This window comes from Acinonyx jubatus, chromosome B4, assembly GCF_027475565.1.
Source record: "Acinonyx jubatus isolate Ajub_Pintada_27869175 chromosome B4, VMU_Ajub_asm_v1.0, whole genome shotgun sequence".
NCBI classification, from domain to species: Eukaryota; Metazoa; Chordata; class Mammalia; order Carnivora; family Felidae; genus Acinonyx; species Acinonyx jubatus.
This window is the reverse complement of record NC_069387.1, coordinates 126,571,121-126,590,449: the sequence shown is the minus strand read 5'-3', so window position 1 is coordinate 126,590,449 and position 19,329 is coordinate 126,571,121. Positions and strand designations below refer to the sequence as shown.

Sequence of the window (19,329 nt, the reverse complement as noted above, 5' to 3'; positions counted from 1 at the left end):
AGGCATCAGGGAAAAAGAGGGTTCTGGGAGAATCCACAACACTCAGGTAGATCTAGGACCTTCGAAGCCAGTGGGCACAGCTGGACATCATCCTAACCGCAAGAGGGGGCCAGTTGGAATCCAGAGGGCAGCCCAGATAATAAGTAACTAAGGACTGTGCCCTCCTTGCCACTTTTCTAAGCAGCATACAGGCACTAACACCTTAGTTGCAGTAGCATAAGCCCCGACACTGGCCTTTGGTAATGGCAGAGCCCGGACCTGAGCTTTGATTGGCAAGGTATCCGCTTCAAAGGGGGGGCTACCTTCGCAAACACATTGCCAGTTGCTCTAGGTAAGGAGCCCACCCCCCACTTGTCTTCTTTGTTTTAGAGATTTGATTTGATAACTGACCATTTGGGCCCCTCGTTTTTTCTCTTCCTGTGCTTCAAATTCCGTCCTTATGTTTTAAATTCACCAATAAAGAGAGTCAGCCTGAGAAACTCTAGGCTCCCAAGCTGGACCCCAATGAAAGCAAAACCCCAGACCTATTTCTCTCTCTCTCTCTCTCTCTCTCTCTTTCTCTCTCTATCTGTGAACTTGCTGTGTGGCCCAAAGTGTACCATATAAGTTCCAGGACTAGTAAGTAATGAACCTAATTTTCTCCCCCCATTTCCCTCAGGGTCACTGCAAAGACATCCCTCGGTCAGAAAACCACAGGGCTGGTCCCATCACAGCAGTGGTTATTGACAGGCTGAGACCAGCACAAAACAGTTGCCTTATGATTTATCAGCCAAAGCAGGACAAGTTTGAGAGTGAAAATAGTAATTAATAACTAGGCTGGGACACCAGCAAAATTGTTCTAAGCAAATCAGAATGTATGGTCACCCTACATCTAATCCCCAGAACAAGCTCATGAGGTAGGTACTATTATGTCCATTCTGTATATGAGAAAACGGATAAGCAGGGGAGTTAAGTTACTTAATTAACCAAAGCTATACAAGGTCTGTCTAAGTGACATTTCAGATTTGCCTCCTTTGAAAGATTTTTCTTTCTTTTAAAAAAAATTTTTTCATGTTTATTTATTTTTGAGAGAGAAAGAGAAAGAGAGATTGAGACACAGAGAGTGAGTGGGAGAGGGGCAGCAAGAAAGGGAGACCACAGGATCCAAAGCAGGCTCCAGCCTCTGAGCTGTCGGCACAGAGCCCAACCTGGGGCTCAAACCCATGAACCGTGAGATCATGACCTGACCTGAAGTCGGACACTTAACCGACTTAGCCACCCAGGCGCCCCGAAAGACTTCTTTCATGGGTGCAATCAAAACTGACTGGTTTTCTATCTTGTTCCAGGCACTTGGTATGCGACAGTGAGCCAGAGGGACAGTGTCTCCCTCTATGGAGCTTCACTCTAGTGTAATGGAGCTGATGGGATCACAGAACTCCAGGATCCAGAGGGTAGACCAAGTAAATAAATCTGTGACATAAAGTCAAGCGGTGCTAATTGCTCAACAAGGGCATGAGACAGGGCAGTGGTTCTCAACCAGGACCGATTCTACTCCTGGAGACATTTGGCAATACCTACAGACATTTTTAGTTGTCACAGCGGAGGCGGGTGGTACCAGCTTCTAGTGAGTTGAGGGCAGGGGTGCTGGGAAACATACTGCAGGCACAGGACAGTCCTCCCCAATAAAGGATTATCTGCTTCCAAACAGTCATAGTGTTTGGGCTGAGAAACCCTAACACACACTCCTTCCTCCACAGACAGACACCCACACATAGTCACATCCCCACACCCCTACAGACACACCCACAGACACACCCACAAACACACACACTTCACTGCCACTGCCTACCCTCTTGCCCACCATTTTTTTTTAAAAATAAATCCTTCAAAGCTGCAGAATGTGAACTCTTCAGTTCGTAAAATCCAGTTTTATTGAAACCATCCAGATTTGGGCACTGCATAGATGCATGTTATGATTGAATAAACACACTAAGAGTAGATAAAAGCTGCAGTTTGGAAGATTAAATTGGTTTTATTAATTTAACCCATTACAGGTACTCTAAGCAATTTTCCACGCTTCTAATAATTTCATTTAAAAGTTAAAGACTGCAGTTATTATAGGAAATGGGTGTCTAAGTGGTAGGGTCTTAGGATTCTCTCAGGTGTTTCGGTTTGAAATTTGGAATAAAATTTTTTCCCTATAGAAATCCAAGAAGATATCAAGGCATTCTTGTTTATGGGAATAGGGAGCAAAATTATTTTGTTTCTTTCATAGTAAATAACAAGAACAACAATCCAACCTCTTTTAGTGTTCTCAAACCCAATTTCAATGTCAGAGACCCTCCCCCCACAACACTGAGCAATTCTCTGACACCAGCAGGGTGTTAAAGATTTCAACTCAATTCTGACGCTGTCTACCCGGGGACAGCACTGGATCCCACAGGATGAGGGCTCAGTCTCCATCTTAGACGCTAGTCGCAAGCCACCCGCTGGTACCTGCGGTTCTGACCCACTCGCTACAGATCCGGGGTTCCAACCACCTCCTCAATTTGCTAGAGCAGCTCACAGAACTCAGGGAAACACTTACGTTTATTAGTTCATTAAAGGATATGATAAAGGATAGGAGTCAACAGCCAGATGAAGGGATGCATCGGGCGAGGTCTGGGGAAAGGGTGTGGTGCTTCCATGCCCTCTCCAGGGACAACACTGTCCCCTCTCCCCTATGTGTTCACCAACCAGGGAGCTCCAGAACCTAGTCCTTTTGGATTTTTCTGGAGGGTTCCTTGCACAGTCAAGACTGACTCAGTCTCAGGCCTTTGGCTGATGAACCTCCAACCCCTCTCCTCTCCCCTGAGGTCCAGTGTGTGGGACTGTAAGTTCCAATCCTCCAATCACCTGGTTGGTTCTCCGGGCGGCCACTCCCACTCTCTGGTTACCTAATGGCTTTCCAAATATTGCCTTAACATAACAAAAGATGCTTTTATGGCCCTTATCACCGGAAATTCCCAGGGTTTTAGGAGTGAGTCAGGAACACTGGACAAAGATCAAATACATATTAGAAAGATACATTAGAAATATATATTTGGTCATTCAGATAGACAAATATATATTTCTGACAAATCACAATGTCGTACAACCTTATTCCCACATCCTGAAAACTGAAGAGACCTCTTCAGAAAGAAAATGTTATACTTTATAGTATAAATATAATTTATTTATAAATTTTGCAACTTTACAATAGCCCAAATAATATGGGAAAAATTTGCAACTTTACAATAGCCCAAATAATATGGGAAAAATCATAAAATACTGACAGAATTAAAAACTGAATGGTTATAAGCACTAAAGATAAGCCTGATCCTCCTCCCCGTGTTACTGTTAACACCCTCTCCTGAATCACTCCACAGTGTTGTCCTATAGGAATCCCCCCTGCCTGCACCCTTCCCACTCCATCTATTCCCCACAGATGAGGAATTATGTAAATTTCATACATTGCATAAAACTCACTTAATTGTTGTGCATACTATTTACTTCCAATCTTCTTTGCCAGCTAGAATGTAAGGTCAGAAGATCTTCGTTTTGCTCAATGATATCTTACAGGTACCTAGTACAGTGCCTGGAGCAAAAGAGGATTTCAAAACATGACCCATGAATGAACCCCTTTAATTCTTATCCAGGCACATGGTAGCCAGACTCGCTCGCCAATGAGAGCACATTATGCATCTCTTAATGTGCAATCATACACCCATGCTAAGATACTATTTTGCTTTTGGCCCTCATCTAGGTATGAGCAAAACAAGCAATGAGGCCTGATCTCTATCCCGTGTATCCCCCATTCATTTTACACTCCGTCCTAATCAGCTCAGTTTTCCCCAAATATGCAAAATTCTTTCAGACTCCTTTGCCGCTAAGATTTCGTCCGCCCAATGAATAATACTGAATGACAGCAAGCGCTAACATGCATGGAGTGTGCTGTTCTAAAGGCTTTCTATGCATTTACTTCTTTAGTCTTTATTACAATACCATGATTTTGGTGCTTTCAGTATCCCTTTGCTTACAATGGAAGAAAACTGAGGCTCAGGAAAGCGAAAATAAATTGCCTAATGACACGTGGCTGGTAAGCAAGGAATCTCTGACTCAAATACAGGAGGTTTGATTTTAAAATGCCCCTCTTTTAAGCCACTCTGAGGTGGGAAACAAAGGCAGAAGGAAATGGCGGATAGAACTAAGTTTCCTCATAGCCTGCAGCCCATTGACAAATACTTGAGGCTGGCAGAGTAAGACTTTTCTCCAGGAACTCCCTACATCTCAATGCTAATGCTTTGCTAGAGGGAAAAAACAATATTAGCTTGACAACAGCGAGGCCTCCAGTATCCTGTGAGTCTTCTTTAGCATATGAAAATCTCATTGAAAACTTCCCCTGGACTTTACCTCCCCCAACTCCATAGTATATAACCAGTCTCTCCTCATGGTCCCTGGGCAACTCTTCCTGCCCTTGGGTCCTGTCCCCGTGCTTTAATAAAATCACCTTTTTGCATCAAAGAGGCCTTCAAGAATTCTTCCTTTGCCATTGGCTCCAGACCCTATGAACACCACTATCACCCCAAAATTTCATCACACTCTATGACAGAGAAGAGCCCCTTTCTGTTCTTTGTATGCCCCAAATCTTCTTTTGGTCTAACTTAGAAGTCTTGAACTTAAATTCATTCAGGAATCAGGTGGGTAACAAAAATAGTGAAAGTGTTGATTGAAATGAAAGGGAATTGTAGGTCTGTAGTGAATTTGGGACTTCCCCAGTTCTCTTACAAACGCCATATGTGTCCACCAAGCCATGTTTCTGCTGGATTCAGCCCATAGGTCGAGATTTAGCAACAGTGCTGTGGATGCGTCTCCAAGGTCAGGGTCAGTCACTCCCTCTTGGGCGTTCCCATGGCCTTTATGCCACTTAGTACTTCATCTATGACAGTACTGAGCAGGTTGTTAGCACACAATGGATGGGCACAGACTCATGCAATATGGTGGTGTCTAAGACAGTGAAACATCCTGTCTTCTGAAGCTTCAATGTGGTAAGAAGAAAGACCCACAATAATGGCACTCAAGTATTACAGCCGCAGTGATAGAAGCCTGCTCAGGAGAAGTAGGGGAACAAAGGAGAGGGTGAAGCCATGGAGAAAACAGGGAACAAGGTCATTCCAGGCAGCATGAACTAAGTCATGAAGGCTTGAACAGCCAGAAATCATCAGAGGAATTTAGGAATATCCATATGGCCAGAACTAAAGACCTACATGTACAGGGGGGAAGGGACAGCAGAACAAGAGGAAGGCAAGAGTTTTCGTCTGGGTACAAAATTTCCACTGTGGGCTAAAGAAGGATTTTAAGATGACAAGTCCCCTGAGAAGGAAGGTTAGGTGATTTAAATAGCTGGATGAGAGATAACATGCTTTTGTATTCTTTGGAGGGGAAAGAAGGCAATGAAAAACAGATTTTAGAGATGGAAAACATGGAATCTTAAGGGCTTTCTAACTAATTGGGTCTAGATGAATGAGAAGTAGTCTAAGATGATGGCCACATTCTTGGCTTAGAGGGTAGGTACGTGACAGAGCCACCTGATACAGAAAGCATGGCTGGAAGGATAGGATTTGGGGGGAGACATACTAAGTTAAGTAGACTTTTAGGGCTCGAGAAACATCTGCATGGAAGTTCCCAGTGAGGTTTTAATACATAACGTCTGAAACTCAAAGAACAGCTCTGGGCAGTTGTTGAACCCATGAAGAGTAAACGATTTCAAGTGGATGCAGAGTAAATAGAGCAGAAGAAGCCAGGACAGGCCCCTGGGGGAAACAAGAAGATCTATGAGGCAAGAAGAGAAAGACAAGGCTGCAAAAGCAGCTGAATGAAGAAGGTATGGCCAGAGATCCGAGGAGAATTGTGGCAGAAGGGAACTGAATAAACATCACTGAGGACATCCAAGTATCTGCTGCATTCATCAAGACAGTGCTCAATGGTGGCTCTGCCAGGGCAGTGCTAGTCAACAGAGGAGGAGTATCCTGATTGTAGCGATTGGATGGTGATATGTGCAGAAGTAGACACAAGAAAATGTAGACAATTCTTTTGAGAAACCTGGCTCTGAAGATGAAAGAGAGAGGACTGGAGGGAAATGAATGGTTGGGGGAGGAGGTTCTTGCCATGGAAAACACTGGAGCGGGTTCTTCATCTCAGAAGAAGCAGTCAAGAGCAAACACAGACAGCAGCATGTGGGCTGAGACGGGAAGGCAGGAGATGCTCTGCACAGGTGGAGAATGTCCACCCAAAGAGGGAGGGCCACTGTCTCTGAGGCTGGGAGAAAGGAGGTAAAAGTGTAGATACAGGCATATTATAGCCCCCCCCCCAGGAAGTGGGGGGAGTTTCCATCTGACACCATCAGTTTTCTCAAAGAGGTGGGAAGGAAGGGCCTCCATTCAGAGCACCTTCTTCACAGTCACATGGTCCACCTTCCTCCGCAGAGCTGCCCTGGGTTTTTGTTTCCACGTGTGCTTGTTCCTCCCTAGGTGGTTGGAGGGCTTCTGTTGCCGTAACAACAGGATGCGGCATTTTAGATTAGTTCTTAAAGCATGTGTGTGTGCGTGCGCGTGTGTGGGCGCACGCTTCAGTGTGCATGGGCTACAAAAAATGGACTTGAATGTTCTAGTAAGTGCATGCGAATATGTGAATATCTAAGAGTATTAGAGTAGGTACTTCTATGACTGTGCATGTGGATAAGTAAGTTGGCAACATGTAAGTCATTTTTGTGTGCTGGCTTGAGGAGATGGAACTGAGAAGCAAGTGAGTGTGAATATCTCCTTAGGGCATGAGTGTGTTTGAGTGTATTAGCATGATGGTGTATCCACAAGGACAAGTTTCGTGTCTGGGCATGTGTGTGCATGCGGTATGTAGGTTTGTGTCGGGAAGGTCCTATAGGTACATGAGTCATGAGAGTGTATGAACAGCTGAATAGGTATGTGTCTGTGTGGGTGTATCTGTGTGGTGATAAATGTGTGTGAATCTGTGCACATGGGGGTGTGAGGATGTGTGTATGGGTTGGAGTGTGCCTGGTATGTCCCACAGCATCCCAGGTAGCCTTAAAGTCCTTATGCAGACTAGTGAAAAATTTCCATGCACTCCCTTTCATTCCCCACATAGATTTCAAATTTTATTCTGGCCATCTTTTTCTATGTCAGTGCTCCCTTGGAGCTGGTCTCAGCTTTTACCTGATGTTAGGAGCAATCACATGGGGACTTTGTGGAAACCCTATAGATGTGAAAGTGTACCTCAGAGGGTATGTGAGGACTATGGTGTATGTATGTGTTCGAGTCTGCATATAAGCTGTATGTGACAGCCAGCATCCCTTCTTTCTGCAAGAAATTATAGAGTAAGTTCTATGTGTCAGGCTTTGTGTCAGATACAGAAAACAATAGTAAGCAGAAAAGCCAGTTCCTGCACCCCTAAAACTTAGGTCCCTGTGAGGTGTGAGAGACAGTAAATTAATAAACTGGTATGTAACACGTAGAAGGTGAGGACTAAGAAGAAAAATGAAGAAACTGATACGGGGAAGCTCTTTTAAATAAGATGGTCCAGGAAGTGCTGCTCCCTGGGGAAGTCACATCGGAGCAGAAGCTGGTTTGGGGTGATGGAACAAACTGTGGGGTGGCTGGGGAAAGTGTTCCTGACAGAGGAAGAGCAGCAGCCCTGAACAGGAGGGTGAGGAAGCCGGTGTGGCAGGAGCTGGTGATGCAGGGAGAGAGCGGGAGCAGGGGGAGGAATGAGGGGTGGTTCAGAAGCCAGGTCAGGACTTGGGATCTTACTCCAAGGGTGCTGTGAGGGCAGTGAGGGGAGAGTTTTAGCAGAAGACTGTCACGAACCAACAAAAACTGTAAAAGATTGCTCTGCTTGCTTGCAGATGGACTTTAGACTCTAAGGAAGCAAGATTGGAAGCAGGGGCACTGATCAGGAGGGGCTACAACCAAAGTCCAGAGGCAGTGGAGACTGTGAGAAGCTGTCAGATCACGGGCACATTCAGTAGATCAGACAGGACTTGTCAGTGCACTGCAACCGAGAAGAAGGGAGTCAGTGGATCTCCAAGGCTTGTGGCTTAAGCGACAGGAATGGGGCAGGTACCATTTACAAGAATGGGGAGGAATACAGAAAATGTAGGATTAGGTATGGAATCATGACGATGTTGTTGGAAGTGCAGTCTGAGATGTCCCCCGGATTTCTGAGTTGAGAGGTCAGGTAAGCATTGCAGACAGGAGTCAGCAGTTTGAGAAAGGGCTCTGAGAAGGAATGAGAAATCTGAGAATCACCAGTCCAGAGGTGGTATTTAAAGCTTTGAGATAGACTGAAACCACGTGGAGAGCAACTTGGACTGAGGGTTGCAGAGGAGGAGAGGCCACAACACTTAGAGTTCAGGAAGTGAGGAAAGATCCCACAAAGGCAACTGGTAAGGTGCCTCTGGGAAGGTAGCGGGAATCCCATTTGGTTCCCCAGTCCTAAGACCCAAGAAAGGATATTTCAATGAGTCAGTCACTCCCTGTGTCAAATTCTGCTGATAAACAATTTAGATGAAGACCCAGCATTGGCCACCAGATTTGGTGATGTGGCAGTTGTTAGTGACTTTGACTTGAAGAACTTCCATGCAGGGGTGGGGCCAACAGCAGGTGTAAGGACATGGAATGCTGGGTAGTGGGCTTTGGAACAAACTCATCCCAAACTGTGAGGGCAATAGCCCTGAGGCCACAAGATGGGAAATCTTTCAGCCACTTGCAAAATGCATCTATCATGAGACCCATTGTTTTTGAACAGGAAGCCAAAGTCCTTAACATGACATAAAAAGGTACTGCATGATTTGACCTCAGTCCACCTCTGGGGTCTCATTTCTCTACTTGCTTGTTGCCCCCTCTTCCCCCAAATGGTAACTCTCCCAGGAGCAGAAAAAGAGACTGCATTTTCTCTTCCCGTTCAGTCCATTAACCGCATCTCGCTTCTTCCTCAATACCTTGCTCTGTAGATGCTGCATAAATGACTGAATTTTAAACTACATGATATGGACCAGAAGAAGGGGGAGCCCAGGGTTGCCCTTCATGCCGGGGAGCCTGACTCCTTCTCACTGGAACCTGAGAGCCCTGCAGGGCATTCAGAGTTTGAATCTGGCTTCTAGACCCCAGCATGCTTTGATTTACTGATGTTCATTTCTGTTCCCTGGCTTCTCAGAGCTGTCCCCTCTCTCCTCCCTCACTCCCTTGTGGCCTCAATCAGGGGCATGAAACCCCAGCAGGAACAGTGGATGAGCACCTGTTCTGGTCAGGCTGCTCCCTGGCTGGAATCCTTGAGTAGTGGTGACCCATCTAGGACCACACAGTCAAGGGAAACACCCTGGGAAGCCAGAAGAACAGGCCAAGTCAGTTTGGTGGGGGATGCCCCTTATCTACCATATGCTCTGGCAACTGACCCTTTGGAAACTGACTTTGAAGAAAGTAAACCCTTTCTTCCCTCCAGCTCTCTGTAATGTCAAGGGAGGGTGACCTCCATCCATTATTAAACTTCTGCTTAGGTAGGGGTGCCTGGGTGGCCCAGTCGGTTAAGCCTCCAATTCTTCATCCTGGCTCAAGTCATGATCTCATGGTTTGTGAGATGGGAGCCCCGTGTGGTGCTCTCTGCAGACAGCATGGAACCTGCTTGGGATTCTCTCTCTCTCCCTCTCTAAAGTTAAAGGCTGAAATAAACCTTTAGACTTCTACTTACTTACTTACTTACTTACTTAATTTATTTATTTATTTAGAGAGAGAGCAGGGGAGGGGCAGAGAAAGAGGGAGAGAGAGAGAGAGAGAGAGAGAGAGAGAGAGAGAGAGAGAGAAGAATCCCAAGCAAGCTGTCGGCTGTGCTGTCAGCCCAGAGTCCGATGAGGGGCTCAGTCTCATGCAACATGAGATCACGACTGGAGCTGAGATCAAGAGTCAGACACTTAACTGACTGAGTCTCCTAGGCGCCCCAAACTTCTTCATAGTTTTAAATTTCAAAAAGGTCATACGTGAAATCACTGCTATTTACACATATGTGCTTTGGGGAGAGCACCTTACATTTCCTGTGGCTCAGCTTCTTCATCTGTAAAATGGGGACAAACATAGTATCTTCCTCATAGTGAAGGATAAATGGGTCAAAAGGTGTAAAGTGCTTAGGAAAGTGCCCATAATAAATGCCATTAGCACTATAATTATTATTATTCTGTGCAGGGATAGGTTTAAGTTCAGATGGCTTCTTCATAAGCCTATTGGACAAATTCCTTGAATACCAGGTTGCCCTTCCAGATTTGCAAGGGGGTTATAGGTCTCTGACAAACATCAGGATGTAGGTGTGGCTGCGTAACAAAGACCCAAAATAAGGGTAGCTTGAGCAAGATGGAGGCGTATTCTTTCTCATGGAACAAGTTGGGGCTGGAATCACTTCTCCACAAAGCCAGCAGGAAGCCAGGCTTCTTCTCTCTAGCTACTCTGGCTTCCCTGGGGTGTAGCCCATGACTATGTGGCCCAAGGTGATCACCACCCTCCCCCTTTCAACCAGGAAGCAGGGGGAAAGAGGAAGACAAAACCATGAACTTGTCATTATCAACACTGCTTGCCCTCCATTGGCCAGGACATGGTCCCCAGACCCCATCTGGGGTACTAATTCTCTGTGGCCATGTGTCTGGCCTCAAATTCTGTTATTCTGGAAGAAGTGTAGAATGAATGTTGGAGGACAAAGTCCCTACCATACTCTTGGTGTTCATGAATGTCTATTTCCAAGTTTCAGAGATCAGGGCATAACCTGTGGCTAAGGCAGCGGTTAATAGCACTAACGCTGGAGCCAGACCATCTCAGTGTGAATCTGCTCACTAGCTGGGTGATCTTGGGCAAATTACTGGAGGTCTCTGTGCCTCAGTTTACTCATTTGTAAAATGCAAAAAAAAAAAAGCCAACTCATAAGAATTAATTATACGCACAAATCTCTATCTAGCTTAGACTGTGGTCACTTTATATTAACCAGGAAAGTGTTCGCTATTATTGTATTGGTGAACGCTGTATTATTATAAACTCACTATTTTTTTTCTTAAATAAAACATGTATCTAACCTCTTCTAAGGTAATAGTATGTATGTGCCGATAGTATATAAGGTTTAGTATACCAGTTATATGTAAGCTTTCCTTTAATATATTCTACTTTACAATAAAACAAACATGTAAGTCCTAAAATACTATTTTAGAAATTTACACACGCGACACCTGCAATCATCTTTACATCACCAGTGCACGTGCTTCCCACTTCAGGAAAGAATACCTGACCGAGAACCAGAACACTCAGATTCCAGTTACTGGCTGTTTGACCCTGGGCTATTTCTTCTGACACTCAGTTTCCTCCTCTATTAAACAAGGAAGGAGTCAAATCCATCCCAGGGTATGGCAGGGAAGAACGGATAAGGAGGACGTGGGACAGCATGGAGACTTTGCACCTGGTGCGGGACAGGTATGCAGCCGAGTGCAGCCGAGTCTGAACCTACCAAAGACAGATGTCTTCATTACCTTGTGAGAGGGGTCGACTGTGGGCAGCTTCTTCATCTGAGGGCTTTTGGAGAAGTAGCAATTTTAGAAACCAATGGCCCATGACTGTCTTCCTTGCTGGATCCAGAAGTATTTTCCTTGAAGAGTGAAGTCATGAATCTGCCACATAATTGTCTACTTCTTAAAGCTCCTGTGAAAAGGAGGGCAAACCGAGGTCAGGAGCCAGGCAGTCTCCAAAATGGAGGGGAACGCCCTTGAGACAGCAGCTCCCTTCTGCCCACCTCCCCCACCTCCATTTCCTTTTTCCTTCCCTCTGAGGTGGATTACATCTCCCCTGACAGGCTCTGGAGATGGAATTTTCTGAGAACTGGGGCAGAATCTCTAATAGAGAGATGCAGCTGCTTATCTGAGCCCTGTCACAGCTGCCTCCGTCTCTCCTCTCCCTTCTTATCTCTCCCGGCCCCTCCAGGTCTCCAACTCAACTGTTTCTCCTAGTTTCTTTCTTCTCTTTTCCCTCCCCCCTCCATACCTCTTGGGTTTGCTTTGCAAGCTTCACAAGAAGTGAATTTCCTGTCTTGAGACCTAATGTGGCCTCTGTGTGTCTTCTTTCTTTTCAGGGAAGCTTGCAACTTTCCTTCTATCTTCCATCCTGATGGCAACTGTGGATGCCAGGCATGGAAAGTTCTGGAATCTAACCACTGCACTAGTTGTGTGTCTTTAGTCAAGTCAAGTTACCATACCTCCCAGAGGCCCGGTTTCCTTCTGTGGAAAGGACAGATGTCCTTTCCATGTGGGGACCATGTCCTGGCCAATGGAGGGCAGGCAGTGTTGATAATGACAAGTTCCTGGTTTTGTCTTCCTCTTTCCCACTGTTTCTTCTCCTGCAGGGGAAGTCAAACCGGGAGGTACACTTGGGGGTCCTAGCACAATTCCTGAATGGGGACAGCCATTCAGTGGATATTTTTCTCTTCTTTGCCTTCTTTGATTTTCCTCATGGCACTCTGACCGTTTCATTCCTACAAAGGCTGTAGCATTTACTCACAAATGGCTAAAGTCCCAAAGCCCACAACTGGGACCAGGAAAAGAGGTGAGTCTGTTTCTTGTTGATATTGAAGAATATGACTCTAGGTTACTGAGTATGGACCATGTGCCAGGTTATTTTCATACCATTTTCATCTAAATGTGAATGTGAATTCACTGAAAATCTTCCCAAGGAGTCTAGGAAAATAGCCAATTGGCTTTGGCTAGAGGCTGCGGACCTTGTCTGAAGTCCCTGGAGTCAAAAAAGCAGACCTGGAATCTGATCCCGGGTATCTTTTGTGATGAAGATGAAAACACTTTCCCCAATCTCACGCTGCCTTCTCCACATGGGGGTGAGATGATGTATCTGGGCCGGTGAGGAGCACGAAAATTATCTTAACTATTTCAAGCAGAGGAAATTTAACACACGGGATCAGTTACACAGATGATGAAGGAACTGACAGACCATACAGGGTTCCAGCAGTAAGAAGCTGCTGCCTAAATCTTAGGACTTTAGGGTCATGGGGAAATGACGGTGCTACCAGAATCCAGGCATGAAGACCCTCCAGGAGATTTGTTGTAGTGGGAACCGCAGTGGGAACTGCCCTCCAGGAGCTGGATCCCAGAAGAGATGGTGCTAAAGTGGGAGATGTTTCCAGAAGCCCAGCTTCTCTCCTGTCCAGTCTTCTGCCAAGGCCCTCCCATCGGCTGAAACCACTTGAAAGCCAAAGAGCAAAAGATCCTGGGGAGTGTAGTTCCTTGCAGTGATGAGTACAGCAGGAGATGACCTTGGAGTAGACTTGGACTTGTGGGGACAAACAGGAAAGAGGTCTGCTAAAATAGCAGTGATGAGGTGCGCCTGGGTGGCTCAGTCGGGTAAGCTTCCAACTTTGGCTAAGGTCGTGATCACACGGTTCATGAGTTCGATCCCTGCAGTGGGCTCTGTGCTGTCAGTGTGGAGCCTGCTTTGGACCCTCTCTCTCTCTCTCTCTCTCTCTTTCTCTCGAAAAGAAATAACGTTAAAAAAATTTAAAAAAATAAAGAAGCAGTGATGAAGCAATGACGAAACAGGAAGAGAACTTAAACAAGGCCCAGTTAACATGTCACAGGTGCACTGAGAGAGGTACGAAGGGAAGTTGTTTGTCAAAGGAAGGAGAGCTCACTTCCATATTAGGTCGTGTTTTCCCAGGGAGATGGAGAGAAAGCACACCTCAGGGGAAGGAAAGAAACAGTCCAAGAGAAGTTTTCCTATGACAGGAAACACCTGTACCTGCAGGAAACTTGGGCACAAGTACTGGAAGAAAGTTTTTTGCAGGATTTTGAAGGGAGTGCTGGTCAGCACTGGTCCCAAGGCCATGTTCAGGATGGCAGCTGCCAATGGGGTAGCTTGGAACAGAAAGGGCTTGAGAAGCCTGAAGAAGCCCATCCCTGGCCCCATTACCTCCTGAGGGGAGGGGATGCTGTGGGGGTCTGCCCCCTTTTCCTCTAGGAACTGGGTGTCTACAATCAGTAGCTCTCCAGCACAGCCCCTGTGCTTCAAGTCTATCCAGCAGGGGTCAGGCCACAGACAGCAACACCCTAAGGCCACAGAAGCAGTGTGGATTCTCTGTTAGACAGGACAGGGTGTTTGTCCCCGGTTGGCAGCACAAGAGGTGGAGAGACATCCACCACACCCTCCTGTTGTCTTCAGCTTCCGTTTGTTCCCCCAGATCTGGAATGTGCCCTGCTCTGCAGCAGGGAGACGGTATCCCTGGGCGACCTGCTATGCTGGCTTCTCACTGGACTCAATGGGAGGTGCCAGCTAGAGTCTGAGGGTGCAGGAGAGAGGCATGCAGGCATTTCTTCCTCACTCCCTCTCTGCCAGCCTCAGGGGGCTTTCTCTCCTGAGGTTACAGGACAATAGCCACCTACTTTTGCCACTCTGGCTGCTTCACCCAAATCTCTGTAAACAATCCCCTCATTAAACTTTTTCCAGCAAACCCTCTGAATGTGCCACTCGCTTTCCTGCCGGGACCACGATGGAGCCAGCATCCTGAGGATACCTGCCAAGTCACAAAATCTCTATCAACAGGGCATCACAGAAAGCCTAGATGTCATCGGCAGCGAGGAGGGCATTGGACATCAGTAGGTCTGACTTTTGTCATTTTTCATTTGAGGGAATCGCAGCCCGCATCACAGTTAAGCTGTGGCTGGATGAGAAAAGGCTGTTATCACAGAGTTATCTCCACAACATTACACCCATTTTGTGCCTTAAGTGAGTACAAATTTTTTGTATTCAGTCACCTCTTGAAAAAACTAAAAAAATAAAAATGTTCCATCCCAGCAGAACTTCCTTACACAGAGATTCAATAAGCTGCTCTAAGCATAACATGCACTAAAGATAACAGTAATTTATGTTTTGTCGTATTGCCCTACTGACGCTGAACTTTGGTGTATTTGCAGAATAAAAAATTCTCTTTCCATATCCCATGTCCGTCGAGTCAACCTTTTTTTGGCAGCGAAATTTAAAAGAAGAGCTAGCATTATAAGTTGTAACCTTTACTGTGAACACAAAATGGCAGGGTCTTGATCATACCCTGCACCTGACAGCAGTCGGCAGCCCTGGTTCTTGAGGAGGAGTCAAAAGATTTCTCTCCCATCTTTGTCAAAATGAAGATCTCTAACAGTCTGCACGATTCCTAACAGCGTCTCAAACCTCCTTCTCAACCCAGGGGTGTGGTTCCCAGTAACTAAGAGTATAAGGTGATCCAGTGTCTCTGGCCACAGACGACTGGACCAAGCCTGTGAGCCAAATTCTCTTCTCCGGGGATTTGGACTTAAGAGAGGTAGACTGCAAAAGAGAAGGGCAGAGGGCACAGAGTCACGTGGCCAGAAAACCCCAGAGGTGTGGGTGGCTATTTCCCATCATGTGAACTGGAGAACGGAGAGAAATCAGACCCACAAAGCCAGAGTGGTAATACAGTCTCTGATACCAACAGTCCCCACCAAGACTTTACCACCTTCCAGTCCCGGATCATGGTCCGTGTCCTATATCAGGATACTTTCTGCTTTTAATTTGCATAAAGCATAAGTAGGTTCCTGCTAGTTAAAAAAACATGCCCTTGCTGTTCACATGTCCTGAAGGAGTTGCAGTCAACTATGAAGACACAGAGCTTCCGCGAGAGACAAACTCACAAGTTCTAGGTTGGAGGCATACTTAGAATCTGTGGGTCGTGGCACCTCTGATGCACTAGGTTTCCTTTGGTGACCTGCTTGGGTTGGCTCAGAAAAATCCCATGTCACCCAGATAAGGGAAGAGTTTCCTTTCAAAATTGTTCACCTTTTACCCTAAGGGCGGAGACCCAGAGAGTTTGGGCGACTACTTATCAAGAGCCTGCTATGTGCCAGGCACTTCCCACAAGCTGCTGATGCAGCTTCAATTCCCAGGAAATTTAGGAGGTAAATATCTTTGCTCTCCCCCACCCCTTGCAGATAAAGAGGGCTTATTAAAACACAGATTATTGGGCTCCACTATCAGGGCACCTGATTCACTAGGTCTTGGGTGGGGACTGAGATGTGCACTTCTAAGCAGTTCCCAGATGATACTGACTGATGCTACTGGCGTGGGGACCACAGTTTAAGAAACTGGTTCAACGCTTTCATTGGACATGTGAAGACCCTAAGGCTCAGAGGTGCAAGCAACCTTCCCAAGGCCATACAGTGAGCAGTGGCGCCTTACAGCTCATACCTACAGCTCCTTGTACCATCTTTCATTCCTCTTTACCCTGCTCATGCACCTTTCAAGGTGACCATGAAGGTAATTATAGCAGGTAATTTTTCAGTTCTTCTGAGAAAATAATTTAGGATGAAACTTGGAGGTAGAGTAAAAGCCAGAAGCTTGGTTTCCTAAGTCTTGGGACTATGCACCCTTTCTCTGTTCCATGATGTTCTCTTGTAGGGATAAGAGTACTGAGTTAGATAAGGGACCCTGGTATCTCTGAGGAGTAGGACAAGCATCCCACTCCCAGCATCCATGTCCTCATCTAGATTAGGAAGCTCTGCCACTTACTAACCAGGAGCAATTTGGCCAATGTCATTAATCTCTATGACATTCTCCATCTATCTGTGAGTAAAGAGTAATAGTAACTCCCTCATGGGGTCGTAGTGAGCCTAACACGATACTAAACAGAGTATCTAACAGAGGCCTTGCAAGCCAACAGGTCCCCAAGAACTGCTCATCTCCCCCTCACTTCTCCTTTAGGAACAGAACAAAAATAGCTCCAAACTGCTATAATAATAATGGATGAGAGTAAGAAGAGAGTGTAAGACCTTCTAGATCATCTAATTCAACCCAAGCATTTTGCAGATGGAGAGATGGAAGCATGAAAGTGCAAGCTGGATGGACAGAGAACTTTCCAAGGATAAAGCTGCACAATCTCCTCTATGTTCTGGTTTTTTTCTTAGGACAGAGTTCATTTACACGTGCAGTGGTCCTGCCTGAAAGCTTGAAATTAGATCAAGCAAGTCCTAGGTGTTATTAGACAATAAAAGGGGGAAAAACCTTGTAAACTGAATAACTGTAGAAAAGAACTTACATTTTTGAGTGTCAAAGCAGTATATTTTAAGTGTCAAGCATTATATTAGACGCTTCACTCGTTTTATCCTAATAACAACCCTGTGAGGGAGGATATTGCTTCTCTGGTTTGCAAATATAGGGGGAAAATGAAGTCCGGGGAGATAGAGTCGCTGGGCCTAAGGGCGCAACATATAGCAAGTCTTTTGAAAGACAGAAAGCAAGGTTTGAATTGGGTGTGTCTGGTTCCATAGCTCTTATTCTTGTATGTTTACCACAATCTCTCTCTCACTCTCGGATGATGTATAAAGGCTTTTTACTTGTTATGATGTATAAACACTGTCTTTATGTGTATATACTGATGCCCCAGGTATACCAAGGATCACTTGACCATCTGGCATCTAAACAAGGATGCTATTTGCATGCAAACTTCACATTCAGCTGACGTTAGGAACATTGGGTAGCAAAGCCAAGTCTCCTGTAGGGCTCTGAGAATGGGTTGCTTCATCACAAATGAAATGGAGATGTTCCAGGAGCCATGACTTTCATCCATACCCATTACCTGTACTCTGGTTGTCGCACTCCATTGGGCTGTGTACACAGAGGGGGTCTCAGATTGGCAGATCAACAGTGGCTTGCCTGAGCTGAGCACTGAGCAGAAAAGTCAATTACAGAGAAACAGCCAACACTTGGGAATATCTCCTTCCCGCGGGTTATCAGACCTTGACATAACTAGAGGGAATTGTAGTCAAGTTGATGTGCCGTTACACTAAAAAGGAATAGACTTTGTTAAGTTCATTCCATTTTATCTCTGAGGGATAGAAATAGGGCCATGAGATTGAAATTACTAGGGATCAGAATTGGCTCGATCCACAAAGGAACTTCTTATTCATCACAAGTGTGCAAAGGTGAAAAGACTGGCTGTGTAAGGTAAAGAAGTCCCTGTCACTGGAAGTGTATAAATACAGCTTGCATGAATGCTTTCAGAAGATGTTGAAGATAACGTTCAGTCAGTAGATAAATGGCTGTAATATTAGAAATTCTTTCTTTTGCAAACTGTGACAAGGTTCTGATAGCATCGTAGCCAAGAATTCTGGAAATAGCAACATCCTAGCTTCATCTCAGTAACTCCTTCCCTATGAAGTTCCTGAGGAAGCTTACAAGGTACAATGGTAAGTGAGAAACAAAATGAATACTTTATAATTGATTGAACTAGCATGTTTTACCCCAAAGGAAAAAAATCTGGTATCCCTGGATTACACCAAAAGCCTCACCTATACAACCCATTACGATTTCTATCTTTCTTCAAGCCCCAGTGGATCTTAAAAACTCAAGCTCTTTGGTTTGGTGTACTGGTCATGAAAACAAACTGATCACATGTTTGTCACATACACATGCAGGGAACAAAAGAGAGGAGATTATAATAGCTGGATATTAAGTGGCCTCTAGCTGAGCTTTCAACACAGCTGCACGGAGAGAAGACCCATGTGCATTTATACAATGTTTTGATGCACATGACACTGTGCACTTGCAAATGTGGTACAGTGTATGGTCTGGATTAGGACCCATCATTGGTAACTCCTCTGTCCTTGTGGAGGATTGGCAGGGATGGGGGAGAGGAAACTTCCCTCCCACTTGAGCCTACTCCCTCCAGCACATAATGAATGTGTTAAACTGTGGAAGAACCAATGAGTAGAAGTTGCAGTGAGCTGAAGTTCTGAATCAATTTTAGGAAGGTGTTTCTGACATAGCTGCTCCAAAATGGAATACGCTACCTATTACAAATTCTTAGAGTGGGGACACTTTCTTTCTTACCTCTATATCCTCCAGAATATGTAGCACAGGGCTTGTTGTGAAGCAACAAAAAACATGTTGTTGGGGAGTTGTGTGTTGAATTTGGGCTGACTAGGTCACCATAAAGGCCAAAAGACCATTCAGAAGGCTCCAGAGGAGCTGCTCACATGAAGTGAGTCATTACATTACACAGGCTGTAAATCATCCATATCTAAAAGTCAGTGGCTTATTTGTGTATTTCAACAGGGGTCAGGCATATGGTGAGCCCTGATACTACTGAAATGACTCTTCTAAAGTCATAGTTGTAGTTTTTAATTGATGAGGGAAATTGTGATTCTATGGTATGGTAGAAAAAGTTTGGGTTGGAAGTTAGAGAAACCTGGGTTGGGTAATGATTGAATGAGATAATAGAAGGGGA

At 45.4% G+C, this 19,329-nt stretch overlaps 1 long non-coding RNA gene across 1 annotated transcript in view; it reads right to left on the bottom strand.

Annotated features, from left to right (window-relative positions):
- Positions 1 to 19,329, bottom strand: part of LOC128316491 (uncharacterized) — a 386,422-nt gene that overhangs the window by 64,118 nt on the left and 302,975 nt on the right. Inside the window, exon 3 of the long non-coding RNA XR_008300485.1 lies at positions 11,567 to 11,735. This is a non-coding gene — a long non-coding RNA (uncharacterized LOC128316491). The remainder of the gene's footprint in view (positions 1 to 11,566; positions 11,736 to 19,329) is intronic.